Below are 14880 nucleotides of genomic sequence, written 5' to 3' on the forward strand. Positions count from 1 at the left end.
TGATATGAGGGGCCCAATCCCCTGCCCTTCCCCCCTAAGAACTGATGTGGAGTCCCAAAAGAACCCCATCCCTTTTAACAACAAGCAACTGACGATTGAAAAGGAGAAGTGTAATTTAGCAAGCAAGACAAAAGTTTGTCTAAGTGGTTAAAGTCCAGGGGATTGTGGCAAGGAAACAGTCAAAACAGGAATGGAGAATCTCTTATCACTCCGACGCCAGGGAAAAAGTGGATCAGTGACCCAACCGCCCTTCCCCGCCCCTCCGGTGCACTTAGTTGAACCCAAATGAATACCATGCGACAGAAGAATCAAGTGACGTCAGGGCGCTCTCTAACCTGCGACAGTGATGTAAGAACTGCTTCCCTCTCTTGCTTGCTTGTAGCTAGGTCGGGTTTTGGACTTGAAGACAGTTTCCCAACCCGCTGCCATTCCGAGGAGCGTCGCCATCATCGGGGTTTCGATCTATCTTCCCGTAGATGGGCTTCTTTCGATTCCCAGGGTTTCAGTGCTTCTTCCAAGGACCTGATCTGGAGGAGTCTGTCCTGATGCTTGAAGATAAGATGAAACAGGTGGCCCCACGAGTAGGGGATGTTCTTTTCACTGAGGTGGTTGTTTACAGGCTTAAAGGCTCTGCGCTTGACGAGCGTGGAGGCCGCTAGATCCTAGAGGAGAGCAAGTTGGTGCCCACAGAACTGCACTGGATGTTGATCAAGTGCCCTCCAGAGAATGCATTCTTTTCACTGAAAGTCATGTGCGCAGACAAGTATATCCTGAGGGGGAGCTTTAGCTCCATGCGGAAGGCCCACCCGGTGGACCTGATCCATTTGGATGTCTGAGCCCTCCTCGTCCCCAAGAATCTGGTGAAAGAAGGTGCTGACATAGGCCGGGAGATCATCACCTTCTTCTTTCCATGGGACCGCTCTGATCTGTATATTGTTCTTTCTTGAGCGGTTCTCCAGGACCTCAACATGGGCCTGTAGACCGATATTTTGCTCACGGAGGTGTATCATCTCCTGCTGCAGTTGGTGGAGGTCTTCCTCCCGGCCCAAGTCATGTTCCTCTAGGGTCGTCACTCTCTCGCCGATGCCATCGACGTCGCGCCTGACCTCCCGGAGGTCAGCAGTTAGCTGAGAGCAAAGTTCTTGAATATCCTCCTTTATAGCCGAAAAGAGTTCGACCATGAAAGCTTTGGTCACAGGTGAACCGTCGCCATCCATGCGGCTTACCTTCAGATCAGGCTGGGGATTCGACGGACCCGCCGATTTCTGAAGGAACTCTTTCAGTTACTTCTCTCTTCGAGCCCCTCGCTGTCGCCATGATAAGTCTGCGGGACCACTGCTCTTCTCAATGCCACTCACCACACTGGGCCGTAGGGGAGCTTTAGATCTCCTGTACTGTGGCCTGGGCCCCGGCATCTGCTGTCAGAGGCCAGATCCTGCGTTCAGGTCACCACTCTGGTGTGAGTGCCAGCACCGGCGATTACTTCTACTGGTAGGCAAGGCCGGTGCACGCTCCACTGTAGTCGAAAGTGGGCCAGAAGGTACCGCTCACACCCACACCGTCCACCGAACCGCAGACCGTCTAGTGCCACCACCTGGCTCGTCACTCCCCACAAAGGCTGTCAGGGCAAAGACCCGGCCCCGAATTAATATGGCTCTCGGCAGGTCCATTCACCCCCAGGGAATTCGGCAACGCTCCACACTTACTGCCTCACAACTTACTTTAAAGGGGGGCACCAGTGCCACATCACTCATGGATCACAACTAGGCCTTGCCCAGTCGAGTCCTCCTGTACCGCACCTGGTCCGTGTTGGCTATTTGGGCAGCATCCTGGGCGGAGGAGTTTCTATAGCGTAGATGGTCAATCCTGCAGGTGCCCGCCAAAGGCGCTGCTGGTGACGCTGGTATAAGCCCACTCTCTTTGCGGGGAGCAGGGCTGAGTGCAAGGGCAGCCTTCAGTATGTGCAATCCGCCGATCAGCGGAGCAAAACCAGTCTCCCACGCCGCAGCTCGCACTCCCGAGACCCGCACCTCACCTCAGAGTCTTCTCGTCGCCTCCAGGGGGACCGGAAATCCCCGCAGGGCCCTGGTACCTCCCGCAGTATCTCCGGCTTGCAACACGGGGAGCCGAGCGGCGGCAGTCTCACCAAACTGCTAGGCCCAAGTCCCTTTTGCACAGTCTCTACCAGTTACCCGGCCAGGCAATCGTAACAGCCTTTAATATGCACTGATGCCAGGCCTGTCACCACCTTTATGCCGTTGTGCCCGCTGAAGCCCCAAAGTCGCCGCCAAATGTGCTGGGAAGGTTTCACTCTCCTTGTGGGGCGCAGCGGGTTGTGGGCAGATTCAGCTTCCAGATTGAGCTGTCCTTCGATCCGCGAAGCGAAACCAGTCCTCCAGGCCGCAGCTCGCGCCCCGAGCCCCGCTCCTCACCTCCAAGTTTTCCCAGCACAGTAAGATACTCCGGTTACCACCGTTGGGACCCGGAACAGCCCGCAGCAATCCCAGTATCTTCTTTGTCTTGCAACACCGGGAGCCGGGGGTGTCAGCCTCGTCAAACCTCTAGGCCCGTGCCCCCTGATGAGCGGGCTACGCCAATTACTAGGCCAGGCAGTCGTGTCAGACTCCAAGATGGCATCGCCGCCAGGCAATTCCCTACTGTACTGCCGCCAGCCGCCCTGCTACTACTCCATACACAATTCACATACGGGGAAGCTCACTGGTGCGCGCGTCTCCACTCTGTACCCTTCGGCAATGCTCTCCGATCAGCCATAAACGGTGCACCAGTGCAGTCCCGGTGCTTACCAGGCCGCCTTCGCACTGAAGGGGAAAAGTCCTCAAAAGGGCTGGCGGCAGCAAAAAAGAAGCGAGCAGCTGAGACCCTATCGGCCCTCGAAGTAATCCGCTCATGGAAAGCCGTGATTCGGATTCAAATCGGGCGATATATCAAAGCTAAAGTGTGGCGGCACCGGAGGGACAGGAATCCACGTCCTATCTCGCCGCCATCTTGGCCACGCCGCCCTGTATTAATTTTTAAATGTGTTTAAAAATGGAAATTGGGTTGTTTTTGAGTGATTCCAAATGCTGTCGGTCAGGACTGCAAGACCAAATGCTGTGCGGATTGACAGGCATGGAGATAAAATAAATATAGGGATTTTAGTAAAGAGCCTTAAACAATAGTAGATTTGCACAACCTTGAAACTAAAATTTACATATTTTCTTGCAAGTGCATATTTTACCATCTGAGTGTGTATATATCATTGAAACCTGTGAGGCATTCAGGCACGGGTGCACATTAACTGGTTAAATAAATGCAGAAATACACATTCAGCCTCATTTTTTCTCAAAACGTAAAATAAATATGGATAAATACTGGTAAAATTGGCAAAAAATAAATATGGATAAATACAGACGGAAATGACAAAAACATAAATCCCATAAAACTGGGAGCCCTATTTATAAATAGAATATACATTTAAGATTACTCTAACATGCCTTCCCAGTCATTCCTTTAGCTTTGGGAACCTGGAATAGTCTGAACTGTCGCACTTGCAGAATAGAGATGGTTAGTAGTTGTTTTTGTACCTTCACTGGCAGCCATGACAGGGGCAATGGGTCGTGCAAGCTGCAGTGGCCTACTGGTCAGGGCCCTGGCCCTTATTATTTTACAAATTAAGCACTGCCTACCCCCCTCCCCAACCGCAAAATGTGAGGAAGAGCCCTGGGTGTGGCATATCTCGGAGATATTCATTGGCCTTGGGCTGAATGGAGGCCCCTGAAGGGATTGAAGGGGGGAGGGGCTGCCTCTGTCACGCCCCTGCTCACACCAAACACCTAAGAAGAAGGTTACTGCGAGGAAAAGTGAAGCAGGCCAGTAGTGAAAAGTCCATTTTCAGTCTAACAGAGTGGAGTGGAGCAGAAAGTACATTACAACTTACACACAAGAAAAAATAGATTGTTAATCGTCAAGCTCGTCGCAGACAGGTCACTTTTTTTTTAAACACCTTCATTTAAAGACAATGAAAGAACCTGTTTTAGGTGAGTACACTCAGACGCACAAATAATTCAAGACATGCCCTGTTAACATGTCAATACAGCGCTCAGACCATCAGAAACACAAGGGGCTCTCTTTCACGCCCCCCTTTTGAGTGTCACTAGACAAGTATAGCCGTTGTTGTAGGCGAGGACAGAGAAGAAAACAGACACTTGACAATTTCATGTACTTCTGTGAAAAGTGTGCATCATCAAGTGTACTAAGCTGCAAAAAAAAATGTAGAGAAAAAAATAGCATGCCGGGATCTAAAAAAAAAACAACCGGAGAAGTTATTCTCTAGAAATGAGCACACACACTGAATTTGCTCTCAGGGAAGTGATGATAACAGCCATTGAATGCTTTCTCAGTTGGCGCATATCATCAGAGAAATAGAAACACACTTTCAAATCGACGGTGAAGGCCGAATGTGCTGGAGACGTTACATAGTGGCACCATTGGGAACAGCAGTGGTACATGCAGAGGAATCTTAAATCCTGGCATATACAGAGCCTCTAGACTAGAGAGAATGGAGTATTGCTTAAGTGATGAAAGCTGTGGTGGTCTCATAGCCCATCTTCTAGTGGCCTGCTAGGGGCAGAGGGTAACGCAATACGAAAGGGGATGATGGACGGAGCGTTTGAGCAAATCAAACACTCACCCCCAGTCAACTGATCTGGGTTCAATCCATCACCATTCTTTATCTCACTCCGCCACCCCAGTTCAGACATGGCCATATGCAAACCAGTCTGACCCTGTGCCTCATGGGAACAGTCCAGCCCGAACTGCCAAGCCTTGTCTTCCCTGCACCGGAAACAAGCATCCTGGGACCAGTTTCGGGTTCATAACCCTCATCAGACGGGCTATCTTGAATCCAGTGGCAAAGTGAGCAAGGGACTCACGTCTGAGTATACCCTGCCAACTTAGGGCGAACAAAGCGATACGTAAGGGGATGATGGACGGAGAGTTTGAGCAAATCAAACACTCACCCCCAGTCAACTGATCTGGGTTTATTCCATCACCATTCTTTAGCTCACTCCTCCACCCCAGTTCAGACATGGCCATATGCAAATCAGTCTGACCATATGCCTCATGGGAACAGTCCAGCCCGAACTGCCAAGCCATGTCTTCCCTGGACCGGAAACAAGCATCCTGGGACCGGTTTCGGTTCATAACCCACATCAGCCAAGCTATCTTGAATCCAGTGGCAAAGTGAGCAAGGGACTCACGACTGAGCATATCCTGCCAACTTAGGGTGAACAAAGCGATACGAAAGGGGATGATGGACGGAGCATTTGAGCAAATCCACTCAGCTCCAGTCAAATGATCTGGGTTTAATCCATCACCATTCTTTAGCTCACTCTGCCACCACAGTTCAGACATGGCCATGTGCAAATCAGTCTGACCCTGTGCCTCATGGGAACAGTCCAGCCCGAACTGCCAAGCCATGTCTTCCCTGGACCGGAAACAAGCATCCTGGGACCGGTTTCGGGTTCATAACCCTCATCAGCCAGGCTATCTTGAATTCAGTGGCAAAGTGAGCAAGGGACTCACGTCTGAGCATACCCTGCCAACTTAGGGCGAACAATGCGATACGAAAGGGGTTGATGGACGGAGCGTTTGAGCAAATCAAACACTCACCCCCAGTCAACTGATCTGGGTTTAATCCATCACCATTCTTTAGCTCACTCTGCCACCCCAGTTCAGAGATGGCCTTATGCAAATCAGTTTGACCCTGTGCCTCATGGGAACAGTGCAGCCGAACTGCCAAGCCATGTCTTCCCTGGACCGGAAACAAGCATCCTGGGACCGGTTTCGGGTTCATAACCCTCATCAGCCAGGCTATCTTGAATGCAGGGCAAAGTGAGCAAGGGACTCACGTCTGGGCATACCCTGCCAACTTAGGGCGAACAAAGCGATACGAAAGGGGATGATGGACGGATCGTTTGAGCAAATCAAACACTCACCCCCAGTCAACTGGTCTGGGTTTAATCCATCACTATTCTTTAGCTCACTCCGCCACCCCAGTTCAGACATGGCCATATGCAAATCAGTCTGACCCTGTGCCTCAGGGGAACAGTCCAGCCGAACTGCCAAGCCATGTCTTCCCTGGACCGGAAACAAGCATCCTGGGACCAGTTTAGGGTTTATAACCCTCATCAGCCATGCTATCTTGAATCCAGTGGCAAAGTGAGCAAGGGACTCACAACTGAGCATACCCTGCCAACTTAGGGCGAACAAAGTGATACGAAAGGGGATGATGGACGGAGCGTTTGAGCAAATCAAACACTCACCCCCAGTCAACTGATCTGGGTTTAATCCATCACCATTCTTTATCTCACTCCACCACCCCAGTTCAGACATGGCCATATGCAAATCAGTCTGACCCTGTGCCTCATGGGAACAGTCCAGCCCGAACTGCCAAGCCATGTCTTCTCTGGACCGGAAACAAGCATCCTGGGACCAGTTTCGGGTTTATAACCCTCATCAGCCAGGCTATCTTGAATCCAGTGGGAAAGTGAGCAAGGGACTCTCGTCTGAGCATACCCTGCCAACTTAGGGCAAACAAAGCGATACGAAAGGGGATGTTGGACGGAGGGTAAGCACAACCTGTGCATGTCGAAAGCCAGTAATGACTCATAACCTGGACTCATCTGTACACCAAGTTCATTAGAAACCGCTCAAATTCAAGCACCATTGTCATGTGCGAGCATGGTTGTGCCAAGCGGTTGCCAGGTTGTATTATTTCTCGGACAAGGAATAAGGGAAGCACAATAACTCCTCTAAGAAAGACTGGGGTCAGGCTGAATGCAGGGAGTCTAGAAACTGATCCTGTGGTATGATGGAAACAGTTGGTAGTCCTGTACACAGTGACCAGTAATATTATTGGAGAAATGAAGAATAGTGCTTAGTGCATCAGTGAATTCAGATGAATAATCGGTTATTAACAACTGAGGGCCTTATTAAGGGCCCTTATTACGATGCGCCAGTCCTACTAACATCATTTCGTAACGGAAACAGCCTGACTAGTAGTCAGCGGTTCCATCTGAAAAATTAGGATACGGTCGGAAACATCAATTTTCCCATTGTGGCCGGAAAAGAGCTGCAGCACAACCTGCATTAGAAAAATGGAGGTTTTCAAACATTCATGCACCATGTGTCAGACACCATGTGATGCCTGGCACATGGGCCATGGATGTTTGGGGAGGCATCACAGGTGCCCCCAGGCATTATAGTGGAGGGTGCAGGGAGATGGGGACCCTGCTAGGGGTCCGCAAAATCAGTTTCCAACAAACGTTCTATGGCGGTCGGCTGTCTGAAAGGGACATCGTAATCCCTATTTGGGTGTCTAAGCAGGCACCGCCCCTATTGTAGGGTATTACACTCCGACCGACAGTCCGACAAGCTCCTTGAACCCATCAGAAGCATTAGTCGGTCCCTCTGCTCACTGCCTCTGACTGCCCGCATCATAATGTGGCAGTCGGACCACAGCACCAGATGTTGGTTGGACCTCAACGGACAGCCTGTGGGTTGCAATCCGTTCAACATCATAATGAGGTCCTGAGTTAATGTGACTGGGGTCTATACAAGGTAATTAACAGACAAGAATGACCAAAAGTCGGCTAATTTTAGGCTAATGAAAACTTGTTACTTTTAGAACAATAGGTGCTTAAATTTGTTCCCATCTTTTTTTTTATCTTGCTGAGAATGTAAGGGAACTTGGCAACATAGAGGGTCACAGCCTTGGCTAAGGCTGGTGTCCAAAAGACTAGGTTAATCTTGTCCAAGAACCCCTGCATTGCCAGTACGGAGCCCTTTGGAACAGACGGAATCTACATACATCTGTTGACAGGAAAAACATCCCAAAAGAATTGCTTCTATATATTTTACTGTGCAATAAAAGATGAAGAAATTAGTTATTCCTCTAGCATTCAAATTCTTTTGTTATCATACAGCTCTATTATTTGCTTACCTGGGTCCTGGGAACATGCTGATTGCTGGTACCAGTCCCTGGCAGTGGAGACGAATGAGGTGAGCAGGCTGTGAGACAGGGGAGGCCTAATGTTCTGTGTGCCCAACGGCTGCATGGAAGAGGAAGGCCTGCCGAGAGGTACATGAAGACCGGGGCTGCAGTTCTCGCTTGCACAGGGGCTGCAGTTCTCGCTTGCACACGCCTCTGCGAGGTGTGGTGGACCCTGTTGCCGCCGGGACCAGTGCTATGAGAGGCATACACAACTGGGTCATCCTAAAGGAAGAGGACTGGCACCTGTGGGGTAGTAGGGGCAGTGATAAGGCCATGACACGCAGCGGGGCCTTGGCCTCCTAGTGACTCAGAAAGACTATGGTGTAGCGATGAAGCCTTGAACCATAAGACGGCTGTTCCACATGGACCCCATAAAAGAACTGAGGTGGTGGGCCTGCATGCAGAGGCAGAATACTAGGATGCAATGATCAAATGAGGTCAGTAACTGTGGGCGAGAAAATGAGCTGAAGTCATAGCTCCCCAGCCCCCCTCACATGACTAGCTGGCACTTACCTCCCATTGTTAATCAACTGTTCCGTACTTACTTAGTGAATTATTTGTTGTTTCGTATTTTTCTCTGAGGTTGAAAGTTTCAATGTGGATGGAGAACTCACCTAGTGTGCAAGGACCATTGGAAAATGAACCACGGCATATCCCACAAGTTACCACTTTTCAGCTAATTCCAAACAAAGAAGAGTGCTGATATACCTGAGACGCAACCTTGCAGTGTGTAGGAAAGTAGGATCTGCTTTTATAGATACCCCCTCTTTTTGCCTGGTGCTAAACTGTTTTTGACTAGTCTGACTGGGATCATGTTAATCAGGACCCCAGTCTCTCTGCTGTCTCCCTTAACTTGTTATGTTTAGTACTTAAGTCCATCCTAGATTGGATACTGAGGCACCCTTGTCAGTCCTTAGTATATGGTACTGAGGTACCCAGGGTATAGGTACCCCAGAGGTCCCCCATGGGCTGAAGCATGTGTTATGTCACCCTTGGGAAACTATTCAAACTATAACTGCAGGCCTGCCATTGCATCCTGTGTAAGCTGGTGCTAGCGCCACTTACGAAAGATATAGGTTTCCTATATCTAGGGTCAATGCACCTAAAACCTATAAGTCACCCCTATAGCAAGCCTTTTGCAATCCTGAAAGCAGGTGCTTGGTTCTAAGTGTAAGGGTGCCCCTGCATGAGCCGGACACCCCTACAGCCTACGGAGTCCATTCTACCCGGTTGTAAGTTAAGCAGCCATATACTATATAGAGGGGCACCACGTAAAAACGCATTGACCATCTGGAAACTGGCTGTAACTTATCCTATCATGTTTGGTATCAAACATGTCGGAATCATATCCCCACGCCATAAACGATGTAGGAGGTATGGTTCCAAGCACTGGAAAGGGCCTCAATTGGGATCTCAGTGCTCCCGGTGCCAGTCTTCTAGACCCGGACAGCACATAATGGCTTCTGCCGACCAGAGACACAATTCTGCCCTCCTGCTGCTGAACCAAGCTCGAGCAAGGGAAGGCAAACAATAGGTATCTTGTCACAGGGAGGTGTGACCACCTCCTAGACAGGATTTAGAGTATTGGGGCTGGGTGGGAGCACTTGCCAGCGCCACTCAGTCTGCATGAGGGGCACATTTGGTGCCTCATTACATAGGCCAGTTCAAACCAGCTCTGGGAGCCAGTGGCTCCCACTCTGGCCCAAAACTGGACAAAGGTCATGGGAGTATCCTCCCCACTGTCCAGTCCCTCCCCTGGGAGGGAACCATGAATCGTCCCAACCCTTTCCTTAGGGTACTTGAGGGCTTACCTGGCTGTAGGCCCTAGATTCGTAGTGGGACACAATTCAATTCAGATTCCACTTCAGCTTCTATCGTCTGGGCACTCTGGACTTCGTTTTGGCCTGACTTCGTGTTCCTTTCAGTCTGCTGCCTCGTCTGTGCCTGTGCACCATACAGGAACCTTCCAAGGCCTGTGGGCGTCAAAGACACCTGAAGGAATCTTCCTTGGAGTGAACGAGTCACTTTCCTGCATCTGCAGGCACCACTGCGAAGCTGACCTATCAGCTGATCCTGAGCTCCCATGGACTCCAAAAGACTCAGCAACACAGGTGATGGTTCTCCACATCTCTTGAGGCCTGCCCTGCCCTCTCACCAAGTTTGAGACCAGTATCCCTCATAGGAGCTACAGAATCCGAACCCCTGTGCAGCGCATCGACTTGTTGACTTCCGTCCACCAAGATCTTCGGGCTCCAAGTAGCCCCAACCTTAAGCATCTCCAGTGACCAGAATTTTCATACACACCACATCATTTGCATTGTGACCTGCATCTTTTGGTGAGCTGCTCGAGGTCCTCTTGCGACTCCAGTGCCTTTGGCCTGTGGGTCCTGTTGAGGGGCACCTTTGTTTTTTTTGGGCTTCCCAGATTGCTCGGGGCCAGCCCTGACTCCCCTGCTTGTGGTGAGTCCCCTGAACCTTGCTGGTCCTGATATTGCACCTTCTTCAACTTCCACCTTACTTGCAGTTGCCAAGGCTTGTTGGTGCTTTTCCTCCGAACACCGACCCCTCAGCTAGAGACATCCGACGTGGGACAGCTTGTGTATGGCTTCTGGTCTTCCTCAGCATCACCTGGTCCTCACAGCTGCAGAGTCATGGTCAAGGCAACTCTCCTGCAACACCAGAAATCGGTGGGCATTCGTCTTCCAGGTCTCCTGGTCACTCCTGAGTGACATAGACTCTGTCCCCTCTACTTGCAGGTACCTCGCAACTTTAATCCACTTTGGATTCCACCGGAAACTTTCTCTTCTCCAGCAGCAGTACTTTCCTGAAGTCCTCCCTTGGGTTTGACGGCAGTTTCCGACACAACTTCACACCTATTCACCCGGCTTCCCACGTGTAGGTAATGTGGATACTAGGGTATCCAAGGGTGGGGTGGCTCTCCAACCTTCTATCTTCCACTGGGTTTCTTGAGGGACAACTGGGAAGGGTTCAGTTTTTTTTAATTGCATCTGCGACTTACACATTGATTGCACAGGGAACGTGGTTGTGTTCCTACACTGCACACGATCTCCTTGGGGTTCCTAACCATGGGTGGTTCCTTGGGTCCCCGGCACTTCTACATTCTCTTAGAATTGTCTTGACACGAGTCGTGGTTCTTATACCACTTTCTTAATATATGGTTTGTTTCCCTGGGGTTCACTGTGTATTTTGTGCTATTTACGCAATATCTATGCAAAGTATTGTGTGCATTGTGCATATCTCCGGGTGGGCGATATCTAAACGTGTTAGTGAGTATTATATAATAAATACATATTTTTATAGATACCTAGTGTTGTTCTTTTTCATTTAATCTATACCTATAAGATTACATTCTGGTAAAACAAGCTGCTTTACACTCCTTCTGGACTAAGCCTGAAGGCTGCTCTCCACAGCTACCATGTAGAGAGCTTTCTATGGTTGTCTAAGACCTCCTAAATCACCATAAGGGTTGTCTGGACTGGTGCGGGATGTCCACTTACATAATTACATCAAATACCAGGCCAGCCTCTCACACCGTGACAGTCACACAGACCTACACTGACAGGGAGGGCAGATATCTTGTGTTGGTGGGACACTATACTGTCGATCTCTAACCATGGCTACAATCTATGCCCCTAACTCTGCCCAAGAAGTGTTTCTAATTGACTTCCTGGAAAAGCTGACCGGAATAGCCAAAGGCAAAACCATCCTCACTAGGAACTTTACATGTTTTGAAATCTGTGTGCTGATAGAAAGAGAGGTCACGATACTCTCACAGGAGCCTTCTCCAAGAGGCTGAAAAGGAGTATTGATATATTGGGATTGAGCGGCACCTGGAGGGAATTAAATACAACAACCAAAGCTTACACCTTCTATTCTAACATACACCGTACACACATGCAGACTGATTACATACTATTGACCAGTGCGCTGTTAGGCCTGATTAGAACAGCAGAAATTGTCCCTATCTCGATATTGGACCATGCGCTGATCACAGCCCAACTCGAATTGGGATTTAGGAGACTACCCTGAGAACTGGTAGCACAATCCCTCCGCACTCAGAGATGTGGTCATTAAACAAGAAATAGCCCTCCAGATTGAGGACTACTTCATACAGAATGAGAGAGGGGAGATTTCCATCCCTGGGGTGTGAGATGCATTTAAAGCATTTATTATGGGGAATTGTATAGCGATAGCCATGGATCATAAGTGGCTTCGTAGACTAGAAGTATAGAAACTTGAGGAAGAAATCCAAGAGCTAGAACAGAAACGGCTACAGTGGCCCTCCCGTCAGATTCCTCTGGATTAACAATGACCAGAGGGATATTGCTCATGCATTTTACGAACAAGGCTGAACTTTCGCTACTCCAACTTAGGAACGGGGCATACATAACAGGGGATAAAGTGGGCACCCACCTAGCATGGCTTTTGAGAGGCAAAAGAGAAAACGAATATATACAGGAGATAGTGTCGCCTCTAGGACACGGATAGTAGAGGATGAGAGTAAAATTAACAAATCCCACACTTCTATGTAAACCTCTAAAGACGACCCCCCTCCATAGCAAAGAGGTCTTTCTCAACAGGATACAGCTACCTACCCTTACAAAAGCCCACAGGCAGGCCAACCAGGGCAGCTTTAGGGCAGTGTGACTGGTCCAGCCACACTGGGCGCTGACCTGGGCAAAGGGGCGCTGACCTCTGAGGAGGGTGGGCGCTGTGTTTAGCAATAACTTACAGGTTCAAGGTTCAAAACTACTTTATTCGGATAACGTCGTACCCATAAAAGCACAAAAACACAACAACAAACAAGTTAAAAATGTGCAAATTAGAGAGTCATAATAAAACCATAGCAGCATACAATATACAATAATCTTTAGATTCATATAAATTCATTAATACAAATCTTAAAAACTCAGGGATTAGACATCATTTGACGTGCTCGGACTGCAATTCTCAAAAAAGTGCCTGTGTGAAAGACCAACTCTACATCGTCCGTGGTAAGTAGTCTTAAATAAACGTTGTCCAAACTGATGCGCATATGTTTTTAAAAATACAGAGTTAAAAGCCTCTTAATATACTTTAAATAGTATTTACAAAAAACCAAAAAGTACAGAATAGATTGGCCACACTGGCCGTCACACTGGCAAGGAATGCATTCACGGTCAGAGTGGTAGCCATGGGGAAAACATAATACAAATGTAATAGTGCCAGCCCTTAAACGAAACAAAAGGCTCCTTTCCCAGTGGCTCATTCGCAAGGTAATATAATTAGCCAGTGGGTGTACAGAATTTTGAATGGCCATGAAGGTATACACAAGGGATTTTTTGGATTCCTTTTCAAACCTTTATGCTCTATATAATGAATAAAGCGCATTCCTAAACCCACTTTTGTTCGCGGCCATTGCTGTGCTAAGATCTGTGTAACTTCTTCCCTTATTAACGCTACAGAGGCTCTGATACAAACCTGATAGCCATGGTCTTTCTCTTTCACACATCTATACAGTCATTAATGTTCTCTCTTGTTAGGTCTCGGCTAGCGTAAGACAGCGCACGTGCGCAGTCTCGCTAGAGAGACTTAATGACATAGAATGAGTTTCACTAGCAAGTTTAAGCCCCGCCCCTCTTTTCTATTAGCTGGCGTCACCGTTCATGCTAAACGGAGGTTAGCCATTGGACAAGAGGTCCCAGTGACGTTCTTCTTTCTCTTTTAACCCCGTCCTTTTCGGACTGGGTTCCTTGACTTCCTTCTGCTGTAAAAGATTTGTTATCTTTATGGGGCCTGCCCCATAAAGATTAGAAGCCTTTTACAGCAGAAGGAAGTCGGGGGAGGAGAAAAGTCTACGTCACACAACCGCTTTCTCATCCCCTGTCCTCATTTCAAGCTCCCCTGCTCGCTGCTCCTCCTTCTCTCCCTTGTGTCCCCTCCCCTGTTTCCCAGCTTACTTTCCTTCCTTGCTCGTGTTACCTCGCCCGTCGTGCTCGCTCTCCTCCCTTCTCCCCTTGGCTCCGCTATTTACCTCCAATCCGTCCTCTCCTCCCTATATTGGTTGGTTTTGCCCCGTGTTTCGATCTGTACAAAATACTGTCATCCTCTTCGCATGTCAGCCGAAGGATTACAAAAACCCAGAAGAAGGTGTCATGGGGGCTACTCTGCATGTTTTCCGCAACCTCATCGGACACCAATTGTCCTGTGGTCCCAGGGTTCCTGCTGGAGTGGTGGTGGGACAGAAGAACAATATATCCAGCGCTAGGGAAAGGCGGTGCTACCGGCCACGACTCGTGCAGGCACCGGCTGCTTGACGAGCAGCAGCTTGGATACAAAACGCTGGTTGTGAGTACGAGGGGGCAGAGTCTGCTTTGTTGACATTTAATTTGGTGTACTGTCGGCCGAAATGGTTCTGAGAAATATGTAGTCTCCCCCATTTTCCACGTGGCTGGTAGGTTTAGGCTTGCACTCATGAGCGCAGGTTTTTTGCAGCCTGGCGACTCGCAGCAGGGTGGCCTCGTCCAGGGAGGCGGATGAGACCTGCGGGGTGCTCCGCTGGTGGGCCGGGCTGGTCAGCGAATGCGTACGTTTCCTGTGTGCCGGATCGAGCAACTCCTCTCTGGAAAGGCGGGAGTGGTGGAGGGGGCCGAGGCTGGCCCCACTGGGCGGTCGCTCCATGCACATGTAGCCGTTCATCTCCCGGCCGGGGATGGGTGCCGTCTCAGCCACAGACTCCTGGGTGCTGCTGCGGTGGTGGTGGTGCAGGACCCCAGCGTGCAGACAAGGTCGCTCGGCGTCTACAGGGCTTGAGCTGTACTCGTCCA

The 14880-nt window shown here is 49.5% G+C and overlaps 1 protein-coding gene across 1 annotated transcript in view; it reads right to left on the reverse strand.

Annotated features, from left to right (window-relative positions):
- Positions 1-14880, reverse strand: part of LOC147749122 (thiol S-methyltransferase TMT1A-like) — an 88092-nt gene that overhangs the window by 35788 nt on the left and 37424 nt on the right. The gene's annotated exons all lie outside the window — the stretch shown is intronic.

This window comes from Lissotriton vulgaris, chromosome 1_1, assembly GCF_964263255.1.
Source record: "Lissotriton vulgaris chromosome 1_1, aLisVul1.2, whole genome shotgun sequence".
In the NCBI taxonomy this organism is placed as follows: Eukaryota; Metazoa; Chordata; class Amphibia; order Caudata; family Salamandridae; genus Lissotriton; species Lissotriton vulgaris.